This window comes from Anabrus simplex, chromosome 3 (genome assembly GCF_040414725.1).
Source record: "Anabrus simplex isolate iqAnaSimp1 chromosome 3, ASM4041472v1, whole genome shotgun sequence".
Taxonomy (NCBI): domain Eukaryota; kingdom Metazoa; phylum Arthropoda; class Insecta; order Orthoptera; family Tettigoniidae; genus Anabrus; species Anabrus simplex.
The window spans coordinates 436247361-436274079 of NC_090267.1; positions in this window are offsets into that span (position 1 = coordinate 436247361).

Here is a 26719-nt window from a genome sequence, read left to right on the forward strand (position 1 = left end):
ATTTCAAAAATTTGTAATCTTCGCCCCGGACTCGAACCTCCCACCTGACATGGAAGCCCGCTCCGCCACGCCTTTACCAACTATATTACGATTCCGTACGGCACACGGGGCAGCTTATAGCAATTATTAGGTTTACTACGGTCACAATATCAATTTAGTGTTTCGCCGGCGTGTCAGGTTCATATGATCTCGAAGGCACATGCATGTCTTCCAATGTTTAATACAAGTATAATATTACGGCGTTTTCGAGACGGAATGAGTATTGTGGGTTGCATAAAACTATGTTGGAAGGGGCGGCTAAATCACGCTGTATACCTTTCTTCCTTCCTCAAACCCGGGCACTTTTTTCATCTGTACCTACATTTTTGCACCGCCCCCCTGCTTCTAATTCCCAATCGCTGCTATTGTCCGTAGTTGTAGTATCGCCCGGTATCTCGCAAAGTCGCCGCGAGAGCGCACTGATAAGTCTGTAGCGGGATCTGATAGTCATTTGTCACGCTGTGACGCCACAGCTCTCTCAGGAGAAGGCATGCGCATTCGGTTATGTAAAGAGAAGCATGATTTTTTAAATCGCCTGCGCTTATTACGTCACAGCTCTTTCACTACTCCAAGGGGGGGAGTTAGGTTACCGTTCGTGGCCAAGGTTAGGTTAACACATGTGTCAACCACACCTACAAGTCACCTCAATAGTTCGGCTCCTCCAAGGGGAACCCATTTGATGTTAGGTTAGCGTTCCTCGTAGCGAGGTTAGGTTAACACGTCATAACATCAAGTACCGATTAGACTCCTCCAAGGGGATTTTGTGTGTGAGGTTAGGTTAGCATTCATGCGCAAGGTTAGGTTAACACATCATAATGATGTTTAACCTCATCTGCAGGTCACCGAAACAATTTGTGGCTCCTCCATGGGCGCCCGATCAATTCGCCTCCTCCAAAGTCGCCCGCAAGGTTAGCATTGCCCTCGTACGTAAGGGGTCTGTGATCTTTCCGACTCGATTCCTCCAAGGGGGGCCTGTCCGTTTTGGCTCCTCCAAAATGGCCCGTGAGGTTGACATTGCACTCGTACATAAGGGTATGACGTCATAACCTCACCTAATGGTCAAAAGCACACCAGGTGGCCAGTGAGTTTAGCATTGCTCTGGTACGTACGTGTATGGTGTCATGACTTCACCTAGTGGGTTAAAAGCAACCCATATCATTCCCTGACCAATTAGGCCCCTCCAATGGAGTCTGTGAGGTTAGGCTTGCTCTCATATGCAAGGTTATGCCGTTATTCCGTGTTCAATGGTCTAGAACCTACATAGCGTTACTACTCAACTCGAGGTCAATGACCTTGCGTCAGAAACGGCATAGCCTTACTACTCAACTAGGGGTCAATGACCTCATGGGAAAGTGCTGACTCAGCACCCATTGTTTTACAACATATCTTGCTCCCCTACTTACTAATAATAATGTTAAATAAATTTAACTAATTCTTTCAGTACTATATCAAAATTAGCTACTTTAATTTCTACTAACTGTGATTACTTATATTTGGCAATTAAATTATTGATATGTATTGTTAAATAAGATAAAAAACACATTAGGAGAGAATGGTAGCAGAAAGTGATGCCTAATTCCAATGTACTTGCCATGAAATAGTCTCGAAAGTAGCTGATGTCATCGATTCCCACTTGAAAGGGACTATCAATGAGATCCCTAAGAGTGCGGATGCTCCTCGGTGGTGGTGCTAGAAGAGAAGACACAATGCTAGCAGAATAGTAGGAGTTGAGGAGCACACCATTCACAAACGACACCAGAACAATTATGTGCCACGTTATCCACGAGGACTGGGCCTGTGTTCCTGAAAAGTACCAATCTTTATTTCATCATTGGTTCTGAGTAGCACATGCAGTGAGTCATCGTTACAGTTAAACTCGGGTATATAGAGTAGACATACACACTAAAATTAAGATTATGTACGCTAGGTTATTTCAACTAAGATGAGGGTCAACAAACAGTGCCCGTTTTCGAAAAGCATGTAAAACAAATCTTTGTCCAAAAGGCTATTTGGTAATAGACTTTATGACGTTCCATACAGCCCACTGCCATACACCACCAGTGTAGGTGTGATAAAGGGAGTCAATAAAATGTGAGGTCATCTCGTTAAAAACACTTTGCATAGAACTGGCTCCCATGTAGCGAATATATTATCCAGCAATACTTAATTCGTTCAAAACTGGAATTTAGTCGGGTTGTACAGATAGTTGGCTGAGGTTCTATGCTTCCCAGAAACTGGAACAGTCGTATACATGCAAGATGTTACATCCACAATTTTATGGTTGTATCAAGATATCTGCCTTTTTCTTTTTCGAAAAGCCTGAATATGTTCAATTACGAAATTTGCTTTATTGCAACTATCTTGGCATCGCTACAAATTTTGGCGATCTGATTTTGGAAGCCTTGAATACTTCACTCTTTTAGTTTGTCGATATCCTCTCCTAGGCAGTTTATTTTATTTCTTAATTTTGAAATCAGCCTTTGCTGTTTTGCTATTATTTGTAATTTTCCTCCGTTTCTCTTGAAACAACTTGAAAATATTAAACTTAATTGCTAGTAAACACCGAGTATCTATATTTACACACTTCATGAAATCAGGTATAGAAAGAGGAAGAGAGAGAGGTCGAAGCTACATGATTTTCGTTAGAATTCCTGTTCCTTTTACCTAACGGGTTTGCCAAAATTCAGCTTTCTCCTATTTACCACCTTTTCAGTGACCTCTTTTGTTTATATACTTCCTGTTTGTGAAGTGGATAATCTTCAAGCAATGAGCAAACAAGAGCAGGAAGAAGTCTTTTCGTTTCTGGTCGTACTAATACTACAGGGTGTTTCTATATTCCCATTATGGACTTCGCTGACTTGCAGTGGGGACCAAGACGGTAAAGTTTAGCATAGGAACTTGTGTCCGGAAACATACTATCTTCCCAGTACCTGCAAGAAACCAGCCCAGCACGTGTTCGTATCTCCCGCATTTTCGGCGCCACTGACTAGGGTATGCATGTTATTGAATGATCACGTGATGTCCCATAACACTACAGGTTTGTTGACATTCCATGCCAGTCAGTTGAGTGTGTAATCCGCACGGAGACCTGTTGTACCTGTTGTTGTGGTTCTGATCTTCGTTCTTATCACAGTTCAGCAGTAATTCTTTACTACGTGCACAGCAGTAATCTGTATGATCTTCGTTCATACTACAGTACAGCAGACGATACTATGAGTACCACATTCAGCAAGGACACTGAATGTGGATCACACAACTGTCTGGCGTGTTCTACATGAGCAGCAGCTACACCCGTACCACCCCCAGAGGGTATAGACAAGTTGTTTTCAATTCCCACAACAGTCATATGTGGGCTGCTGAAAATCCGCATGCTGCGCACCCCCATGGGTTTCAGCAACGATACGGTGTGAACATTTGGGCAGGGTTCCTGAATGGATGTGTGATTGGGCCATACCTTCTTCCACGAAATCTGACGGGTGCCGCGTACTTCATATTCCTTGAAGAGATTTTAGACAATGTGCCACTGCATATGTGTCAAAACATGTGGTTTCAGCACGATAGCGCATCACCTCATTTTTCACTTGCGGTCCAAGATCATCTGCACCAAAGATATGGGCAACGATGGATACGTCGTGGTGGCCCGATTGCTTGGCCTGCACGTTCACCAGACTTGACACTGCTAGACTGCTACCTGTGGTGTCACATGAAAACCTTGATTTACGAGACCCCTGTGGAATCCGAAGACTTACTGGTGTGGGTTATGGCTGCGCTGGATGTTGGAGGACCAGGGATTGTTGATTGTGTATACGAGAACATGCTACGGAAGTACCATGTCTGTGCTGACGTCTGTGGTCGTCACATCGCTCCCCACCTGCAATTGGACCCAGACGACAAGCAGCAGGTGTCCGACAGTGCGCCAAAAATGCGGGAGCTGCAAACATGTCCTGTGGTGGTTTCTTGCGGGTAGTAGGAAGACGGTACATTTCTGGACACAAGTTCCTATGCTAAACTTAACCGTCTTAGTCCCACTGCAAGCCCTCAAAATCTCAAATGGGATTTAGAAACACCCTGTATAATAAGATCTATCATTAGGCATCCATACGGAGATCTGCTTGTGTCCCTGCCGAGAAATAGCTGAAAAAAACTCTTTTCGAAAAGGCACACTGGATGGAAATTCGTCAAAAGTTACTCTTTGACTTACACCCGTGCAGAATGGCACACAACAGTAAACCATTTTAAGCTTGTAAACTCAATCTCGCTACACTCACACGAAAGTATAGCTCTAATGTGAAACAAAACTATGCAGTTGCAATGCTGTTAGCCTACAAGTAAACACATTATTATGATTTGTCGTGTGAACTATGGGCTGGTAAAGGCGATCATAGCGGCAGAACTGGGAACCTACTTGGACCCTGTTTTGGAGGTAAAAGCACTCCTGTTTCCCGGCCTTGTGTATAGAGAAGACAACAACTGCACAGAATTTCCTATTGAGATTCTTATTGGAGGAATTCAATCTTCATCTTTTTCTACAGCTTTTCCCACACCTGTGGGGTTGCGGATGCGAACTGTGTCGAACATGTGGGTTTGGCCCTGTTTTATGGTCGGATGTCCTTCCTGACGCCATCCCTATATGGAGGGATGTCATCAGTGCTGCACATTTCTGTGGAGGTTGTGTAGTGTGTTGTCTGAATATGAAGAGGAAAATGTTGGGTCAAACACAAACACCCAGGTGATTAAAATCCCTGACCCGGCCGGGAATCAAATCTGGGACCCTCTGAACTGAAGGCCTCAATGCTGACCATTCAGCCAATGAGTCGGCTTTATTGGAGAAAATCAATACTCGAAGATTATCAACGTTGCCTCGCTGATATGTCTCTCTCCATTATTGGTACTTCTGTTCTCTTAATTTGGGAAGTGGAGGCGAACAGTACCACGAGCAACCAAAATCGAGCAGCTAGCACTGCTAATACGACACTCTTGGGAGATTCCCATACTTCATCCCTATCTTCAAGATGCCATAAATGCCAGAAATATCTGACGACTCACAAGTGAAAATGTATTATAGGGGAGGTTACTATCGAAAAATTTATCTCTAGCAGTTCTTTTATGAAGCATTGAGTGACATCGCGGTCAGGGTCAACAGCAAGGATACAATAGTGCTAATGGGCGATTTCAATGCGAGAGTTGGGAATAGAACTGAAGGATACGAAAGGGTGATTGGTAAATGTGGAGAAGATATGGAAGCTAATGGGAATGGGAAGCATTTGTTGGACTTCTGTGCTAGTATGGGATTAGCAGTTACGAATACATTCTTCAAGCAGAAGGCTATTCACCACTACACATGGGAGGCTAGGGGTACCAAATCCATAATAGACTATATCTTAACCGATTTCGAATTCAGGAAATCTGTTAGGAATGTACGAGTTTTCCAGGGATTTTTCGAAGATACAGACCACTATCTGATCTGTAGTGAACTAAGTATATCTAGGCATAGGGTAGAGAAAGTGAAATCTGTCTGCAAACGAATAAGGGTAGAAAATCTCCAGGACGAGGAAATTAGACAGAAGAACATGGATATGATTAGTGAGAAGTTTTGAACAGTAGACAGTAAGCAGGTTCAGGATATAGAAAGTGAATGGGTGGCATACAGGGATGCTGTAGTAGAAACAGCAAGGGAATGCCTAGGAACAACTGTGTGTAAAGATGGGAAAGGGCGAACATCTTGGCGGAATGATGAAGTGAGAGCAGCTTGTAAACCTAAAAAGAAGGCTTATCAGAAATGGCTCCAAACAAGGGCCGAGACAGACAGGGATTTGTACATAAATGAAAGAAACAGAGCGAAACAAATAGTTGTTGAATCCAAAAAGAAGTCGTGGGAAGATTTTGGTAATAACCTGGAAAAACTAGGTCAAGCAGCAGGGAAACCTTTCTGGGCAGTAATAAAGAATCTTCGTAAGGGAGGGAAAAAGGAAATGAACAGTGTTTTGAGTAATTCAGGTGAACTCATAATAGATCCCAGGGAATCACTGGGAGGTGGAGGGAATATTTTGAACATCTTCTCAATGTAAAAGGAAATCATCCTGGTGGTGTTGCGAACAGCCAAGCTCATGGGGAGGAGGAAAATGATGTTGGTGAGATTACGCTCGAGGAAGTAGAAAGGATGGTAAATAAACTCCATTGTCATAAAGCAGCAGGAATAGATGTCCAACTCGTTGCCTGAATGGTCAGCGTACTGGCCTTCGGTTCAGAGGGTCCCGGGTTCAATTCCCGGCCGGGTCAGGGATTTTAACCTTCGTTGGTTTATTCCAATGGCCCAAGGGCTGGGTGTTTGTGCTGTCCCCAACATCCTTGCAACTCACACACCACACATAACACTATCCTCCACTACAATAACATGCACTTACCTACACATGGCAGATGCCGCCCACCCTCATCGAAGGGTCTGCCTTACAAGGGCTGTACTCGGCTACAAATAGCCACATGATATTATTATTATTATAGCAGGAATAGATGAAATTAGACCTGAAATGGTGAAGTATAGTGGGAAGGCAGGGATGAAATGGCTTCATAGAGTAGTAAGACTAGCATGGAGTGTTGATAAGGTACCTTCAGATTGGACAAAAGAAGTAACTGCACCTATCTATAAGCAACGGAACAGGAAGGATTGCAACAATTACCGTGGTATCTCATTGCTTAGTGATGATGATGATGATGATGCTTGTTGTTTTAAGGGGCCTAACATCGAAGGTCATCGGCCCCTCATTGATTAGTATACCAGGCAAAGTATTCACTTGCATCTTGGAAGGGAGGGTGCGATCAGTGGTTGAGAGGAAGTTGGATGAAAACCAGTGTGGTTTCAGACCACAGAGAGGCTGTCAGGATCAGATTTTCAGTAGGCGCCAGATAATTGAAAAATGCTACGAGAGGAATAGGCAGTTGTGTTTAAGTTTTGTTGAGCTAGAGAAAGCACATGACAGGGTACTGAGAGAAAAGATGTTCGCTATACTGGGGAATATGGAATTAAAGGTAGATTATTAAAATCAATCAAAGGTATTTATGTTGACAATTGGGCTTCAGTGAGGATTGATGGTAGAATGAGTTCCTGGTTCAGGGTACTTACAGGGGTTAGACAAGGCTGTAATCTTTCACCTTTGCTGTTCGTAGTTTACATGGATCATCTGCTGAAAGGTATAAAATGGCAGGGAGGGATTCAGTTAGGTGGAAATGTAGTAAGCAGTTTGGCCTATGCTGTCGACTTGGTCTTAATGGCAGATTGTGCCGATAGCCTGCAGTCTAATATCTTGGAACTTGAAAATAGGTGCAATGAGTATGGTATATAAATTAGCCTCTCCTCTCAAAGACTAAATTGATGTCAGTAGGTAAGAAATTCAACAGAATTGAATGTCAGATTGGGGATACAAAGCTAGAACAGGTCGATAATTTCAAGTATTTAGGTTGTGTGTTCTCCCAGGATGGTAATATAGTAAGTGAGATTGAATCAGGGTGTAGTAAAGCTAATGCAGTGAGCTCGCAGTTGCGATCAGCAGTATTCTGTAAGAAGGAAGTCAGCTCCCAGACAAAACTATCTTTACATCGGTCTGTTTTCAGACCAACTTTGCTTTATGGGAGCGAAAGCTGGGTGGATTCGGTATATCTCATTCATAAGTTAGAAGTAACAGACATGAAAGTAGCAAGAATGATTGCTGGTACAAACCGGTGGGAACAATGGCAGGAGGGTACTTGGAATGAGGAGATAAAGGTTAATTTAGGAATGAACTCAATGGATGAAGCTGTATGCATAAACCAGCTTCGGTGGTGGGGTCATGTGAGGCGAATGGAGGAGGATAGGTTACCCAGGAGAATAATGGACTCTGCTATGGAGGGTAAGAGAAGTAGAGGTAGACCAAGGCGACGATGGTTAGACTCAGTTTCTAACGATTTAAATATAAGAGGTATAGAACTAAATGAGGCCACAACACTAGTTGCAAATTGTGGATTGTGGCGACGTTTAGTAAATTCACAGAGGCTTGCAGACTGAATGCTGAAAGGCATAACAGTCTATAATGATGATGTATGTATGTATGTATGTATGTTCTTTGAACATTGCAAAGCTGACACTAGTTTAGAATAAATAGAAAGAATTGGCGTGTTAACATTACAGACTTTATGTGTTTACCCAATCTCTGCCTGAAACCCTATTTTAAAGATTCATAAGCTACATAAGCAACACTCTTAAAGACAAGTTTTTTTTTTTTTTTTTTTTGCTAGGGGCTTTACGTCGCACCGACACAGATAGGTCTTATGGCGACGATGGGATAGGAAAGGCCTAGGAGTTGGAAGGAAGCGGCCATGGCCTTAATTAAGGTACAGCCCCAGCATTTGCCTGGTGTGAAAATGGGAAACCACGGAAAACCATTTTCAGGGCTGCCGATAGTGGGATTCGAACCTACTATCTCCCGGATGCAAGCTCACAGCCGCGCGCCTCTACGCGCACGACCAACTCGCCCGGTAACGACAAGTTAAGTACATAACAAGATACTGCTTAATGCTATTATAAACCATGTATTTTGAGTACTTTTGGCAGAATAACAAATTTTCATAGATAAAGGTGTTTTATTACTGCTATAGAATTAGCTGGCGCTAGTAAAATTTCAGGATCACATGCTTTTCTTGACAGTCTGCCTAGGGATAAATGTTGGTGAACTTGGTATTTTAACAGTTTTTACTTGTATTTCTCTATGAGTGATTCTTACTGTGAATCTACTATGTATTTTCCATACAAAAGAGCCACAAGATTACGCTTTCCAGTTAGTTTTAATTTTATTAATCTTTGGAATGTATTTTTTACAATTATTCTCCTACTAATGGTATCGGTAATTGATAATAGTCCTTTCTTTCTTTCTTTCAAAATGGCAAATCTATGGATTATCAGCTCTTACTACACTTGTGTAAGTTTTACACAGCAGAGATTTGGGACAAGTTTGTATATCGAGTGTAATTTGATGATGATGATGATGATGATGATGATGATGATGATGATGATGATGATGATGATGATGATCATTTTGTGTGACTATTCCTAGCCCAGTGCAGTCCATGTTACGCACACTCTCCAGCGAGGATAGTCGGCACCTGTGGTGTATGAGAACTTCGTGTTTTTGTAATAGAGCATAGTGCTGTGTGTGAGTTGCAAGAATGTAGGGCACAGTACAAACACCCTGTCCCTGAGCAAGGGTAAATAAACCACTTAAAGTTAAAGGCTCTGTCAAACAGGAAGCAGACTGCCAGTGCAGGCGAAATGACTGCAAGCCGTCGCGGACTGGGGTGGACAAATAGAATGAGGACAAGTCAGGGCGAACGAGTGTGAAAGCCGTCGCAATCAAGTGCGTACCAACTCAGTTTTTTTCTTTCTTGAATTGTTGCTATCATTTTGTTGTTTTAATCAAATGTCCAGCACCCCTTGTGGGTGGGGGACGCAGACGAATAATATACCCACGGTATCCCCTGCCTGTTGTAAGAGGCGACTAAAAGCGGATGACCAAGGGGTGATGAAATTAGAACCATGAGACTACTTGTGATCTTTGTAATCGACGTGCCGTTTGTTGTACAGGTGTTCATCACCACGCACTAGATCAATCAATTCCTCCGTAACTTCTTATGACATTGTTCAGAGTGGGCCGCGCGAACTCTGAAAATTTACAACTGTCCGCAAGTCCACTGCGAACTAGTCTGGTTGGCTGCATTAGGCCGCCTTCTGTTTCACCAGGATGATGTAATATCACAGTGTACAGTGTCCGCGTGGACGAAAGCGGCCAGTCTGTGCGCACAAACCGCTTCCTGTTTGACAGAGCCTTAAATCTCTGGCCAGGCCGGGAATTGAACCTGGAGCCCTCTGAACAGAAGGCAACAATGCCGACCATTCAGCCAAGGAGCCGGACATGATGATTATGGTGATAATGTTTATCATCATCATAATTATTCATCCTGTTACGCAGTGGCATATGCCGGGATCAAGACGTGGGCTACCACTAGACTTACGTTACCCCTTTTCGATGGTTGGTTTAGCGAACGTCAAGCCTTCAGAATTTTGAGTTGCAGCCAATAGCCAACGGAGTAGCTTACTGTGTTGTCAAGGCTGCTTCAAAAGCTACTGCCCTGGCCGCTACTGCTGCTAATGCTCAACCCCTGATCAGTGGAGATGGCAGCCTAAGGTTTAGCAAATTAAAGTCTGGCTTTGTGGCCAAATGGTTAGAATGCTTGCCTTTGGTCCGATGGCCCTGGTTCAATTTTCACTATCAACACTCTCATACTGTTAATTCCCCTTGCTTGGGGATTGGGTGTTTATGACGTCTTCGCCATTCATTTTATCCTCATTAGGGCACCATCAAGCCTATACAGATGCCATGCACCATTATTATTAAATAAAAATGTTGAATTTCACAACGGTCATACCAATCGTTCACTGGTTAATTAGCTTCCTCAGGAGATCAGTGGTTGTGTCCGACCCATGATCACGGGTTCTAATCCAACCAACAAAAGAGAACACTAAACCTGAAAGATAGTATTACATTTTAGCATATCTACCTATAAAAATAATGATATCACTCCTATAACAGCAGCCCTGCAGTGTCTTCCTACAAGGATGTAGAAGTAAACGGGAATGAAATACCAGCACTCTGTTATCTATGAGTATGAGGTGAGGAAGTATATACGATGAGTAACACATTGTTGATAGTTCGCAGAGGCGATCTGACAGACCGAGCCTTGCACACCTATCCTGCCCGGTCCCTGCTTCTATCCGATATATAGCAGCAAGCCAGGCGGGGCGAGTCTAGGGGAGAGGGATAAGAGTCTGGGCTGCAATATCAGTCTTCGATGCCTTGCTCTCAGAAATACGTGCGAAGTTTTTCTCACTGCTTTTACGAGTTGTAAATGGAAGAATGTGTCACATGCTTACATTATAATGTGTTTTAGACTTTCATAATTCTCAATTGAGGTTTGGGCTTCATTGATAGCATTGTTAGCCCTCAGTATACACCACTGCTGTTATGTGAGCTGCGTGTCTTACAATATTGCAATTCGCTCATATGAGCGAAACTAAGAACAGTACTTTATCAGACAGGTAGTAATGCAGAAAGAATGCGTACACTAGGGTTCTTTCACACGTTGAATCGAATTCACGATCTGACGATACCTTGCTGAGTGATGGCCCCTGTGGCGAAGATGACCACAGCTCCCCATGAGCTTTCAACAGCACTGGCCCTGCAGAGAAGACGGTACCGCACCTCGGCCCAGTAGACGAACCTCAGAAGAACGACTATCATCGCCACCACGACAGCTAAACTTAACCACACTGCAGTGTTGAAGGGCTTCAGGAGCACGTTACCCTTACTCGACATAGGAGGATGCCGGAACAGGAAACAAGGCCTACAAAGTAACAATATACTGTTACTGTAGCTCTGATGTTGCTATTGGGCAACGTTTGTAGGTCATCCAGAAATCAAGTTTCCCTATTTCTTTTCTTGTAAAGTAAACGTATTTAGCCGGGACAGACTTGTGACGTAGCAATCATATACCGGCCGGACAAGTCCCCCATGCACAGTGCGTAATTTCAGGAATCTAGCCGGCCAAAAATCGTATCTCGGAAACTAATGGACCGATTTACATAAAACTTGGTATGTAATTGCTGTTATTGGAGATAATTAAGTGTGTGGTCAATCAAGTACAAAGGACAAATTACTACGCCAGGAATAGAATTAGTAATCTTTGTAATTTTAATCATTTTTCGTTATAGCTTTAAGAAATTAAATAGATGTTAATAGTGGAACATGCTGTTTAGAATGTTTAAAAACAGATATAGGAATGCATGTACTTAGTCATTAGTTGCAGTTACACCAGAATCGCTAACTTCACTGTAATTATCTCCTTCGGCAGAACCACATACAGGAGACTCAGACAGTAAGTTGAGCACTTCTCATGAAAGCGGAATCAACTTTCTCCTCCCTGATTTCCTTAATCTGGTAATGTAAGGGTCCGATGATATAAGCAGCCTATGGAAAAGGTCAGTATTTGTGTCCTTTCTGGAAGGTTTCCAGTTATATTTATTCCTGGTCTCCTGGGCTTCCACGGAGAGTTGTCCAATAGGTATAATACAGTGCCTAATTACCTCCTCTCCATGAACCAAAAGTTTGTGCAAAGTTACAGGCATGTAGTACGATTTGTATTTTTGTAAGTACAATTCTATAGTTTCCTTTGCGTACATTCCAAATGTCACTTTATCAATGGCATACTCACACGAAAAAGTTTCTAAGATGACACGTAGATGGTTTATTAAATTTAGATCTACTCCAGTAATATCCGCAGAAGTGAAAGCCTCTCTGAAGAATCTTCTAGCGGTTTCCATCATTGGTATTGCCAGCACTTTGCTTCGGATATCAACCAACAGACCCGTTTCCTACCTGAACCGAACCTGTATATTCTTCTTTCTTCAACCAGTTTCTTCTCCTCGGCATCTCTTTGCCACGTTCTTACGTCAAGTCTATACGCTATATGTAAAAGGCATTCGAAACATGGAATCCATGCATTATGTGGTCATAACCCAAACTTAAGCGTTGTTGGGTTAATTACTCTTTCAGTCACTTCAGGAATATTATTCATCCCTTTGGGTGACGCACTACATATATAGCACCTGTGGGAATACTGATAGGAAGACAATGCACTGGTGACTTTTCCATCCACCACAGTGAAGTGTAGCTCATGTTCAACCGCTTTGTGAACCGCTGGCACTTCACTTCTGTAGTGAAGTCATCTACAGTATTTATTTATTTATTTATTACGTGTGTATTTTAGGCTTTAAATCAGTGCGTAATTGTATTGTGTTGAGTGAGAGTTATGCGATAAGCCTACGTGTGTGATTTCTTTCTTTAACATTAATACTGTGATCTTTTATAGTCATCTGCAGTATTTGTTTATTGCATCTTTTTTCTAGCTTTTATTGTCTGGATACATTCATTAAATGCAATTAAATACATCCTCTGTTCCTTGAGCCCATAAAATTATTTCTCTATTTTCTCCCTCAATTTGCCTTATATTTCTGTGCTGAGGTTTCTTATGTGCCGTAGTTTTCCTCTGATTCTGTACAAACCAAAAGTGGCCCCTGTAAACCCCGCGTCCCCCTTAGTTCATAAACATAATTTGTAGTTTAGTTTCTTCAACCTTTTGTCTTGAACTTACATATTGAATTTCACAAATTTATGTGTTGCCGTTTTCCCGTGTTGGAGTTGAGAAAAGCCGTTTGATATGACAACCCTGTTGTCATAAGAGCAATACTGTTTTCTTAACATGCAATGAGCTATAGTACTGGCAGGCTCATCCTGACATTGCTGTGATGCACTTCCTTCTGCAAGGCTGATTCTCTGGTCGAACCAACTTTTATTGTACTTCAGCAATTTGTCCCTTTTTCTACTATATTTTGTCCAGCGTGATCGAAGTTTAGCACACAAAATACTGATAGACTTCCTTATTGACTTGGATATATCCTCGGAACAATCCTCAAAGCCTATATGTTCAATTACAACATTCGCAATATCATCGTTCCGCTTATATTCCCTGCTGTTCCTCAACAGCTCGAAAACCGACCTCCGGGTTACAGAGTACATGGCTTCTGAAAAAAATTAATTACTCTCATGGTCGCGCCTGGTTGCAGCAAAAAGTCACAGTTTTCTATTCACTAAAGTATAGATAACTCCTCAAAATACTTTCATTTCGGAAATCAAAGGCAATCCATTTTGAAAGTCAGCTCAAATTTGTATAATTAGATAGCTCTTGGACACTCCTGTACCTGAATTTTAAGTGCATATTCCGGACAAAAATATAGTAATTTTCAGAAAGTGCTACATACTATATAAAATACATACCTTCATCTAATGTAATCACATTTCAAGCTAAAGAAATATTTAGTTCTGATGTCCTTACTGAGCCCTCACATAATAATAACTGCGCGCTCACCTCGCCAGAATATGATGCCCTAATGGAGGAGAGCCACTTTAGGCCTTCGGTGAGATTAGATAATCAGACAGCGCGACTTTTCAGTACTTAATTACTGTACCCAAGAGTCTTATAAAGACGACTCACAGAAAATGCGCACCAAAGACAAGGGTTGAAAATCTTATTTTTGGCCGGCTGGATGCTAGAAATTACCCACTGTGCCATGGTATCATTAGCGCAGCAGCAGTGGCTCGAAATGGTGGCTCGCATTCTTTCTCTTGCCGCCTGTTATTTTTCGTCATCATCAGCACCAGAATTGAGACACTTGTCATATCGTAGGATCAACTTTCGTATGCCGGTGTCGTAGAAGTCTGCCACTTGGGAATGGAACCAACGTGTGACATTCGTCTTCAGCTCTTCGTCCTTGCGAAAATGCTGACAGGAGCACAGGAATGTCTTGAAGTGCAAGAAAAAATGAAAATCACTGGAAGTAAGATCAGGACTTTAGGATGCCGACATCCTGCAGAACAGTTGCTGAGCGCTGAGCCATATATCCCACATATGACAAGTCTCTCAATTTTGGTGATGAATATGTCGAAAAAGCTCGAACATTGCTGTATCGGGTGCCAATAAATTTTTGCATGTAACTGTGTTGTCTTCTTTTAAAACAAATAGGGAAACTTAATTTCTGGATGGCCTTCGTACAAAAAAGTATATGTAAATTTTTCTCCGCTACTTGGAAAGACATAAAGTAGTATCATGGGTATGTTTCTAGGCTTAGACAACGACAGATCGAGAACACATTCGTTGGTTGTTCCCCTTTTTTTTTTTTTTTGCTATGGGCTTTACGTCGCACCGACACAGATAGGTCTTATGGCGACGATGGGATAGGAAAGGCCTAGGAGTTGGAAGGAAGCGGCCGTGGCCTTAATTAAGGTACAGCCCCAGCATTTGCCTGGTGTGAAAATGGGAAACCACGGAAAACCATTTTCAGGGCTGCCGATAGTGGGATTCGAACCTACTATCTCCCGGATGCAAGCTCACAGCCGCGCGCCTCTACATGCACGGCCAACTCGCCCGGTGTTCCCCTTTTAGAAGCCTCTTAGGGCATACAGTAAGTACAGATAATGAATACATCCATTCACTCCAGTGATGGTGGTGGTGATTATTGTTTTAAAAGGAAGTACAACTAGGCAACTGTCCTCTATATATCATTAATCAGAGAGAAAAAATGGAAGGGATACAACACTTCAAAAAGTGAAGGTATTGGCCAAAAGGAAAGACAAGGGCCATGAAGGGCGTGAAAATTAAAGACTCCCTAGCCCTCAGAAACCTAATAGCACCTAGGTCAGAAAAAAAAAATCATTTCGGAAAAGGCTAGGAAAGCAACAGATAGGGAATCTGCCACTGGGCGACTGCCCTAAATGCAGATCAGTATTGATTGATTGATTGAACAAGAGTTGACCAGGGGAGGTCGGATGGGATAGATGAAAGTGAGGAGCCTGGCACAAGTAAGTGGAAGCAATGCCAGGACACAGCTCAGGGCCACACGGTCGCCAACCCACAGTCTAAAGTCCAGAGACCCTGCGGCCCCTTTTAGTCACCTCTTACGACAACTAGGGGATACCGTTGGTGTTATTTTATGATTCCCACCCACAGGAGGACTCCAGACAGACTCGCAGCCCACAAACATACACTGACAGAGCAATGTCATGGGATAGCAGAGCACTGATGCGCAGGTGTGTTGTCTGCGCACCACACGCCCCCTGTGCCAGCGGCAGTTGCATAGGAGACCATGTGAGCAGTGGCAGTGCATGTGACAGGTGTAACATGGAACGTCATCGTGAACTGACACCGTTCGAACAGGGTATGGAGGTCGGTGCCCGACAGATGGGAAGTGTGATTTCGGAAGTGGTGCGGGAATTCAGCTTTACACAATCAACTCTGTCCAGGGTGTATCGTGAATGGTTGAATGCGGGTGTCACCGTCCACAAACAATAATAATTAATGTTATTTGCTTTACGTCCAACTAACTACTTTTTTACGGTTTTCGGAAATGCCGAGGTGCCGGAATTTAGTCCTGCAGGAGTTCTTTTACGTGCCAGTAAATCTACCGACACAAGGCTGACGTATTTGAGCACCTTCAAATACCAGCGGACTGAGCCAGGATCGAACCTACCAAGTTGGGGTCAGAAGGCCAGCGCCTTAACCGTCTGAGCCACTCAGCCCAGCCGTCCACAAACAGACGAACGACCGGCTGTCCAGCCACCGTCGATGACCGTGACCGGCGACATCTGAGACAGATTGTCAATAATGACAGACGGGCAACCGTGCAACTAATCGCGAAGCAATTCAACACAGGCCGTGCTAGACACGTCTCCCAGTGGACAATCCGTAGGAACATGGGTTCTATGTGGTATGGGAGCAGGCGCCGCACACGGGTGAAACTGTTAACCCAACGTCATCTGGCACAACGACACGCATCTGTCGCCAGTCACCAGGAATGGACACTGGAACAATGGCGTACCGTGATATGGTCGGATGAATCATGATTTCAACTGCACCGTGCCTACTGGAGGCATCGTGTATGGTGCAGACCACATGAAGCGATGTATCCCGCCTGCCTTGAAGGTGTGGTCCAGGGCGCCAGTGTCTCCGTTATGGTCTGGAGTGCATTTTCCTGGTATGGAATGGGCCCCCTAGTTATTTCGGAAGAGACTTTGAATGGTACGCAGTATGTTGAGCTGCTCAGAGACCATCTCCTCCCATTTTTGGCCTTCCGGTGCCCAGACGGTTCTGCGGTGTTTCAAGATGATAACGCGCTGCCAAATAGCTCCCACATCGCCCAGGAATGTTTCCAGGAACATGCAATGGAGGTCCAACGACTGCCATGGCCACCCAGGAGCCCCGATATGAACCCAATCGAGCATATCTGGGATGTCCTGGGACGCAGGCTCCGTGCCATGGATCCTGCACCCACGAATAGACCAGCATTAGCGGTGGCTCTGCAAATGATTTGGTGTCCACTGCGTCCAGAGGACTACCAGGGACTTGTCGACTCAATTCCACGGCGTCTCATTGCAGTTCGCAGGGCCAGAGGAGGCCCCACACGATATTAGGTGACTATCCCATGACATTTGCTAAGTCAGTGTATCCATGTTAAAATAATAATGCTCCAAGGAATCACTGTTTTGTTGTACAACTTGGCATACAGTTACATCTTAAATAAATAGTCTAAAGATAACTGCCTCTGTGTATCAGTGGTAGAGTGTCAGCCTCCAGATCCCAAGATAGCGGTTTCAAACCCTGCAGAGGTAGTCAGATTTCTGACGGGCGGAAAAAAGTCCCTTCGACATTCCACATCGTACGATGTCGGCATGTAAAAGGTCTCTGGTGTGACACATTTAGTGTTTATCCGTCCTTTGTGTGCACGCGTTAGCTGAGGCCATAGGGCTATTTATTAATCAAATGATGATAGTGTAGTGACATGATTATTTGAACAGTCTTGCCACCATTGGTTGTGAACTTGCTGCCACTCGTGACTTATGTCAAGACTCGCAGAGGCTACTCGTACATAGAGAAATGCTACTTCCGGTATTGGAAAGCTCATCAACCATTCGGAATACCTCTATGATTCAGTCGAATAGATTTCATCCAGTTATCAGAGCTTGAGAATGGGTGCAAAATTGGAATGTAAGAGACTGGATGGTCTTACGGACGAATCGCCCGCACTTAGACCGTTCTGACCAGACTGTTTAGGGCGTGTTGAAATTAATGGATGCGCGAGCACACGTATACAGAGCAACTGACCACAAGACGCCCTCGACTGACCAGCAGGAGAGACGATTGTCGGATCCATTGACAAGCTCGAGTAGATCCAACTGTTGCGGTGTTCGCCATCCAGGCACATGCAACCCCCATGTCTGCCCGAACCATTTCTAGGAGCCTTGCTAAAGGAAATTTATCCCCTGTGGGTGGGGGCAGTAGAATAACACCCACGGTATCCCCTACCTGTCGTAAGAGGCGACTAAAAGGTGCACCAGGGGCTCTGAACTTTGGAGCATGGGTTGGCGACCATGGGAACCTTAGCTGAGTCCTGGTATAGATTCCACTTACTTGTGCCAGGCTCCTCACTTTCGTCTATCCTATCTGACCTCTCTTGGTCAACTCTTGTTCTTTACCGACCCCGACGGTATTACGTATGGAGGCCTAGGGAGCTTTCATTTTCACGCCCTTCATGGCCTTTGTCTTCCTTTGCCCGATATTTTGATTTTTCAAAGTGTCGGATCCCTTCCAATTTTTCTCTCTGATTAGTATTACATAGAGGACGGTTGCCTAGTTGTACTTCCTCTTAAAACAATAATCACCGCCATCACCACCACTAAAGGAAATTTAGTCTCATGGCACCCATTACGTCTCTTGTCATTGACACTCACCCGCCGTCATCTCCATTTACAGTGGTATCGTGAAAGACAAACCTGGACTGGTATAGGCTGGGACCGGTTATCTATACTGACGAATTCAGGTTCCTAATGTACATTGATGACGGTCGATTTCGTGTCTGGAGGCCTCGTAGTAATCGCCTTGGTGGCATGTAACTTTACCCCCACTGTTGGCGTGCTAGTCTGGAGGTTCATTGCATATGATAGTCGGTCACCCCCGCAGCAATATGTTCAGGATATCCTGGGACCGCACGTGTTGTCCTTCTGGCAGGACTTCCAAGACACATTTTACCACAGGGTAATATTCGGTCGCACACAGCAAGGGTATTACAGGAATGTCTCTGCAATATACTTGCATTTCTGTGGCCTGTCCTATCGCCATCAAACATGTCTGGGAATGACCTTGAGTGCCAAATTTGACAGATATGCTGCAGGATACCCTACAAAATCTGTATGCCTCCATGTCCACCCTTATCACACCATGCATCCAAGCTAGAGGCGAAATCATAGGGTACTGGAGTCACCCTTCAAATGTCCAGTTTTACACAATAGATTAGCCTTTCGCTCTGGTATTGTAATCTCTAGGGGTGCTATTCATAAACATTCACTAGTCCGGACTAAAGTTAGACCCAACTTAGTTATTCATTGACCTGGATTATCTGCCTACTTGGCCTACGATAGTCTACAGATCATAATTGCACATTACTGCCAAGCTTTGCGGTTGACTTGTGCACATGCGCAAAGCGGAGCACGGCCGACTTGATCCATCGCTCTAGCTGGCGCATTGTAGATTTGATATAGATGTTGATTCCCATTGGGAATCTGAAATATTTGTTCCGAATGAGTAAATTTATAATACCAATATAAATGGTCCGTTATTGGACATTATAAATTTTCCAGCTAACTCATTCTTGTTGCCAGCGTTTCGCCCCCATGTGCTAGGCTGGGCTCATCAGTTGGTACCTAGCACACCTACCAAGACGCTGGATAGTGCATACCATGGAGGCCACTGCGTAGGCTAATTGTAGCTACCGGCAGTGCCAATGCACTATGAGAGACTTTGTCTCATTATCAAAAATTGATGCCTGCTTGGCCATCAGATGATATAGATGTTGATTCCCATTGGGAATCTGAAATATTTGTTCCGAATGAGTAAATTTATAATACCAATATAAATGGTCCGTTATTGGACATTATAAATTTTCCAGCTAACTCATTCTTGTTGCCAGCGTTTCGCCCACATGTGCTAGGCTGGGCTCATCAGTTGGTACCTAGCACACCTACCAAGACGCTGGATAGTGCATACCATGGAGGCCACTGCGTAGGCTAATTGTAGCTACCGGCAGTGCCAATGCACTATGAGAGACTTTGTCTCATTATCAAAAATTGATGCCTGCTTGGCCATCAGATGATATAGATGTTGATTCCCATTGGGAATCTGAAATATTTGTTCCAAATGAGTAAATTTATAATACCAATATAAATGGTCCGTTATTGGACATTATAAATTTTCCAGCTAACTCATTCTTGTTGCCAGCGTTTCGCCTCCATGTGCTAGGCTGGGCTCATCAGTTGGTACCTAGTACACCTACCAAGACGCTGGATAGTGCATACCATGGAGGCCACTGCGTAGGCTAATTGTAGCTACCGGCAGTGCCAATGCACTATGAGAGACTTTGTCTCATTATCAAAAATTGATGCCTGCTTGGCCATCAGATGATATAGATGTTGATTCCCATTGGGAATCTGAAATATTTGTTCCGAATGAGTAAATTTATAATACCAATATAAATGGTCCGTTATTGGACATTATAAATTTTCCAGCTAACTCATTCTTGTTGCCAGCGTTTCGCCCCCATGTGCTAGGCTGGGCTCATCAGTTGGTACCTAGCACACCTACCAAGACGCTGGATAGTGCATACCATGGAGGCTACTGCGTAGGCTAATTGTAGCTACCGGCTGTGCCAATGCACTATGAGAGACTTTGTCTCATTATCAAAAATTGATGCCTGCTTGGCCATCAGATGATACAGTTGTTGATTCCCATTGGGAATCTGAAATATTTGTTCCGAATGAGTAAATTTATAATACCAGTATAAATGGTCCGTTATTGGACATTATAAATTTTCCAGCTAACTCATTCTTGTTGCCAGCGTTTCGCCTCCATGTGCTAGGCTGGGCTCATCAGTTGGTACGTAGTACACCTACCAAGACGCTGGATAGTGCATACCATGGAGGCCACTGCGTAGGCTAATTGTAGCTACCGGCAGTGCCAATGCACTATGAGAGACTTTGTCTCATTATCAAAAATTGATGCCTGCTTGGCCATCAGATGATATAGATGTTGATTCCCATTGGGAATCTGAAATATTTGTTCCGAATGAGTAAATTTATAATACCAATATAAATGGTCCGTTATTGGACATTATAAATTTTCCAGTTAACTCATTCTTGTTGCCAGCGTTTCGCCCCCATGTGCTAGGCTGGGCTCATCAGTTGGTACCTAGCACACCTACCAAGACGCTGGATAGTGCATACCATGGAGGCTACTGCGTAGGCTAATTGTAGCTACCGGCAGTGCCAATGCACTATGAGAGACTTTGTCTCATTATCAAAAATTGATGCCTGCTTGGCCATCAGATGATACAGTTGTTGATTCCCATTGGGAATCTGAAATATTTGTTCCAAATGAGTAAATTTATAATACCAGTATAAATGGTCCGTTATTGGACATTATAAATTTTCCAGCTAACTCATTCTTGTTGCCAGCGTTTCGCCTCCGTGTGCTAGGCTGGGCTCATCAGTTGGTACGTAGTACACCTACCAAGACGCTGGATAGTGCATACCATGGAGGCCACTGCGTAGGCTAATTGTAGCTACCGGCAGTGCCAATGCACTATGAGAGACTTTGTCTCATTATCAAAAATTGATGCCTGCTTGGCCATCAGATGATATAGATGTTGATTCCCATTGGGAATCTGAAATATTTGTTCCGAATGAGTAAATTTATAATACCAATATAAATGGTCCGTTATTGGACATTATAAATTTTCCAGCTAACTCATTCTTGTTGCCAGCGTTTCGCCCCCATGTGCTAGGCTGGGCTCATCAGTTGGTACCTAGCACACCTACCAAGACGCTGGATAGTGCATACCATGGAGGCTACTGCGTAGGCTAATTGTAGCTACCGGCAATGCCAATGCACTATGAGAGACTTTGTCTCATTATCAAAAATTGATGCCTGCTTGGCCATCAGATGATATAGATGTTGATTCCCATTGGGAATCTGAAATATTTGTTCCGAATGAGTAAATTTATAATACCAATATAAATGGTCCGTTATTGGACATTATAAATTTTCCAGCTAACTCATTCTTGTTGCCAGCGTTTCGCCCCCATGTGCTAGGCTGGGCTCATCAGTTGGTACCTAGCACACCTACCAAGACGCTGGATAGTGCATACCATGGAGGCCACTGCGTAGGCTAATTGTAGCTACCGGCAGCGCCAATGCACTATGAGAGACTTTGTCTCATTATCAAAAATTGATGCCTGCTTGGCCATCAGATGATATAGATGTTGATTCCCATTGGGAATCTGAAATATTTGTTCCGAATGAGTAAATTTATAATACCAATATAAATGGTCCGTTATTGGACATTATAAATTTTCCAGCTAATTCATTCTTGTTGCCAGCGTTTCGCCCCCATGTGCTAGGCTGGGCTCATCATTTGGTACCTAGCACACCTACCAAGACGCTGGATAGTGCATACCATGGAAGCCACTGCGTAGGCTAATTGTAGCTAACGGCAGTGCCAATGCACTATGAGAGACTTTGTCTCATTATCAAAAACTGATGCCTGCTTGGCCATCAGATGATATAGATGTTGATTCCCATTGGGAATCTGAAATATTTGTTCCGAATGAGTAAATTTATAATACCAATATGAATGGTCCGTTATTGGACATTATAAATTTTCCAGCTAACTCATTCTTGTTGCCAGCATTTCGCCCCCATGTGCTAGGCTGGGCTCATCAGTTGGTACCTAGCACACCTACCAAGACGCTGGATAGTGCATACCATGGAGGCCACTGCGTAGGCTAATTGTAACTACCGGCAGTGCCAATGCACTATGAGAGACTTTGTCTCATTATCAAAAATTGATGCCTGCTTGGCCATCAGATGATATAGATGTTGATTCCCATTGGGAATCTGAAATATTTGTTCCAAATGAGTAAATTTATAATACCAATATAAATGGTCCGTTATTGGACATTATAAATTTTCCAGCTAACTCATTCTTGTTGCCAGCGTTTCGCCCCCATGTGCTAGGCTGGGCTCATCAGTTGGTACCTAGCACACCTACCAAGACGCTGGATAGTGCATACCATGGAGGCCACTGCGTAGGCTAATTGTAGCTACGGACCATTTATATTGGTATTATAAATTTACTCATTCGGAACAAATATTTCAGATTCCCAATGGGAATCAACATCTATATCATCTGATGGCCAAGCAGGCATCAATTTTTGATAATGAGACAAAGTCTCTCATAGTGCATTGGCACTGCCGGTAGCTACAATTAGCCTACGCAGTGGCCTCCATGGTATGCACTATCCAGCGTCTTGGTAGGTGTGCTAGGTACCAACTGATGAGCCCAGCCTAGCACATGGGGGCGAAACGCTGGCAACAAGAATGAGTTAGCTGGAAAATTTATAATGTCCAATAACGGACCATTTATATTGGTATTATAAATTTACTCATTCGGAACAAATATTTCAGATTCCCAATGGGAATCAACATCTATATCATCTGATGGCCAAGCAGGCATCAATTTTTGATAATGAGACAAAGTCTCTCATAGTGCATTGGCACTGCCGGTAGCTACAATTAGCCTACGCAGTGGCCTCCATGGTATGCACTATCCAGCGTCTTGGTAGGTGTGCTAGGTACCAACTGATGAGCCCAGCCTAGCACATGGGGGCGAAACACTGGCAACAAGAATGAGTTAGCTGGAAAATTTATAATGTCCAATAACGGACCATTTATATTGGTATTGTAGATTTGACCGTGTTCCGAGACGTCAGTAACAACTCGCGTTGGTTTCCTATTCAGACATGGTTCTCATGGGACTGATAATGGACGGCGAAAAGAAGATACGGGAGACCAAATGGAACCAAGAAGAAAAATGATTCCTCTTTTCATGTATGGAGAAGAGATTACCAGTGGTGGAAAATAAAACCTTACTTCTATAAATTCTAATGTAATGAAGATACATTCATGTTTCAATTTCTTGTAAACTTGATTAGGCTAATATTATCTTACCAGTTATTGATGATTTTTACATTACATTACTCACAAGTTTAGACAATAAAACTTCAATACCTTTGGATAATACCATGACTGGTACCCGTACCCGGACAGATAACACGCTGATATTGCAAACGTGCTAGTGGTATTAATGTCACAGGCAGGAAATTAAGATGATTTTATGGACCATAATCATGTCAGTTGTTACAGCTAGCTGATTAAAAACAGGGTAACTATTTATTACCTGAACATTTAAAGAAAACCTTACTTGTCTGTTAATATAAATTTGTTTGTTTTTCCCTTCATCCGAATGTGTGGTCCATCAATGGTTCCAATAACCTAGAACGAATGTATAAGGATTGCGACTGATGGGTTGAAGCTCGGTGCTGGCACATAGCCTACTCCTGTCGAATAGAACGAAGAGATCTGCTCAAGCTATAACATCCCGATCCGATAGACGAATCACCATCAACGCCATAAGCCCTCATTCCATATGAGCAATGCGGAGAGGTTTGTGTGTTAATCCAGGCTTTTGGCACGTAGTCGGTGATTAGAAATTGTATACCACCACCTCCCCTATCCTACCAGCCAACATTCTGACGATGAAGATTTTTCGACGGCGTCAGACCATAATATAGACTCCATGCCTTAACGATCATGGCCACAATGTGCGCTCACTTAGACATCTTATATGCAGACAATAGACAAATACAATTCAAATAATTATCTGAGGGAACTGAGCAATACTGTGAAACTTTCCTATTACCAGTAATCTTTTTTCTTCTTCAGCAGAAAATTTTACGTACTGAGGTAAGAGTCTAGCGATAAAAGCAGAGATCAAAAATTAGATGGATGGCTTTTCCGGCGTTTGCTCTATTAACCAGCGTTTCGTCTTAGGTCTGACACTAGACTCTTCAGAGTGGGATGTGTCAGACCCTACCCACTGACGCTGGGGTGTATGCAGGTGAACTTATCAGAAGCTTATTTATGAAGCACAGTCTGATAACTGCATACGGGAGATAAAACTCCACAATGGAATTAATGCCCGCCTAGCAATTCCAAATGGAAATTCTAAGTTCCCATGGAGGGAATTAGATTCTTTTCCACCAATAGAGCATATCAAAAATCAGATCAAAAATTAGATCAAAATTAGATCAAAAATTAGAGCAAACGCCGGAAAAGCCATCCATCTAATTTTTGATCTGATTTTTGATATGCTCTATTGGTGGAAAAGAATCTAATTCCCTCCATGGGAATTTAGAATTTCCATTTGGAATTGCTAGGCGGGCATTAATTCCATTGTGGAGTTTTATCTCCCGTATGCAGTTATCAGACTGTGCTTCATAAATAAGCTTCTGATAAGTTCACCTGCATACACCCCAGCGTCAGTGGGTAGGGTCTGACACATCCCACTCTGAAGAGTCTAGTGTCAGACCTAAGACGAAACGCTGGTTAATAGAGCAAACACCGGAAAAGCCATCCATCTAATTTTTGATCTGATTTTTGATATGCTCTATTGGTGGAAAAGAATCTAATTCCCTCCATGGGAACTTAGAATTTCCAAAAGCAGAGATATCGTAAATAATTCAGCTGACTGTTAGCTAATTGTGTGCAGATTTGCGTTCGTCTCGCATACTGACGTAGGATAATGAAAATTCTGTTCTCTACACAAACAGACCAACCTGTATAGGTTGCATGCTCATACACGTTAGGATGCACAACTTCTGTCAGGTGTCTCTTATTGGTCTTTTAAAACCATAAATCATAAAATTGATATCATCGTACTTCGAAAAGATAATCAGTCATATTCCGTATCTTTTCATACATCTTCTCATCTCCCTTATTTCGTGAACTAACCTCAACTTCATGTACGACCTCCATGTTATTGAAGTTAGTCCTCGGTTAAACTACCTCAAGACCAAGACTAAAATTTTTTTAAATGATATTTATTTGTGGCGTCAACCTCTGTAGATCTTTTGCCACTACTTTCACTATATGAGAGGAACCTGCATGTTGGTGAAGTTGCGGAAGTGTAGAATGTTGTTGAATGTGAGGAAAGGAACTTTAAGGACGGCACAAACACCCAGTCCCCAGGCCAGGGATATTAATCATTTACAATTAAAAACCCCTGACCTGGCTGGGAATCGAACATGTGGCCGCCGGGTGACAGGCAGACGCGTTGCCCCCTACATCGCGGTGCAGGACAGGACTAAAGTTAGTCCAGATTAAAGGTGGATCATCCCCGGACTACAGGGAAAATCCTTTTATGAATAAGAAAAAAGTTAGTTTGTTCTTAGTCTTTAGTCTGGACTAAACACGACTATGATAGTACCTTGGGTCCGGAATCTTATGCAATTCCATATTCCATACCTTGTAGACCACTGAAAATTAAACATGTTGATGAATTGTGGTTCTGATATGGTTATACAGTACATTATCGGTTTCATTTTACATATGTTTTACATATTCTTAGTCATACTACATATTTTACATATTATGTGAAGAATGTAACATTTTTTACATTTAAACAATATTATATTTAGTAACGTTTATTTCAACAGGAAATTAGCTACAACAACGTGTGTAAAACACTCCACGATGTTTACAGTGCAGCCCACCTGTTGGCCATGAGTGGTGGTGGTGATTATTGTTTTAAGAGGAAGTACCACTAGGCAGCCATCCTCTACATCAGAGAGAAAAAAATGGAAAGGATCCAACTCTTCGAAAAATGAAGGTATCGGCCAAAGGAAGACAAGGACCATGAAGGGCGTGGAAATAAAAACAAACTCTCTAGGCCTCGAGTGCTCTAATACCGTCGGCGTCGGAAAAGAACAAGGGCTGGCCAAGGAAGGTCGGATAGGTTAGATGAAAGTGAGAAACCTGGCACAAGTAAGTGGAAGTAATGCCAGGACTCAGCTGAGGGCCCCGTGGTCGCCAACCCACG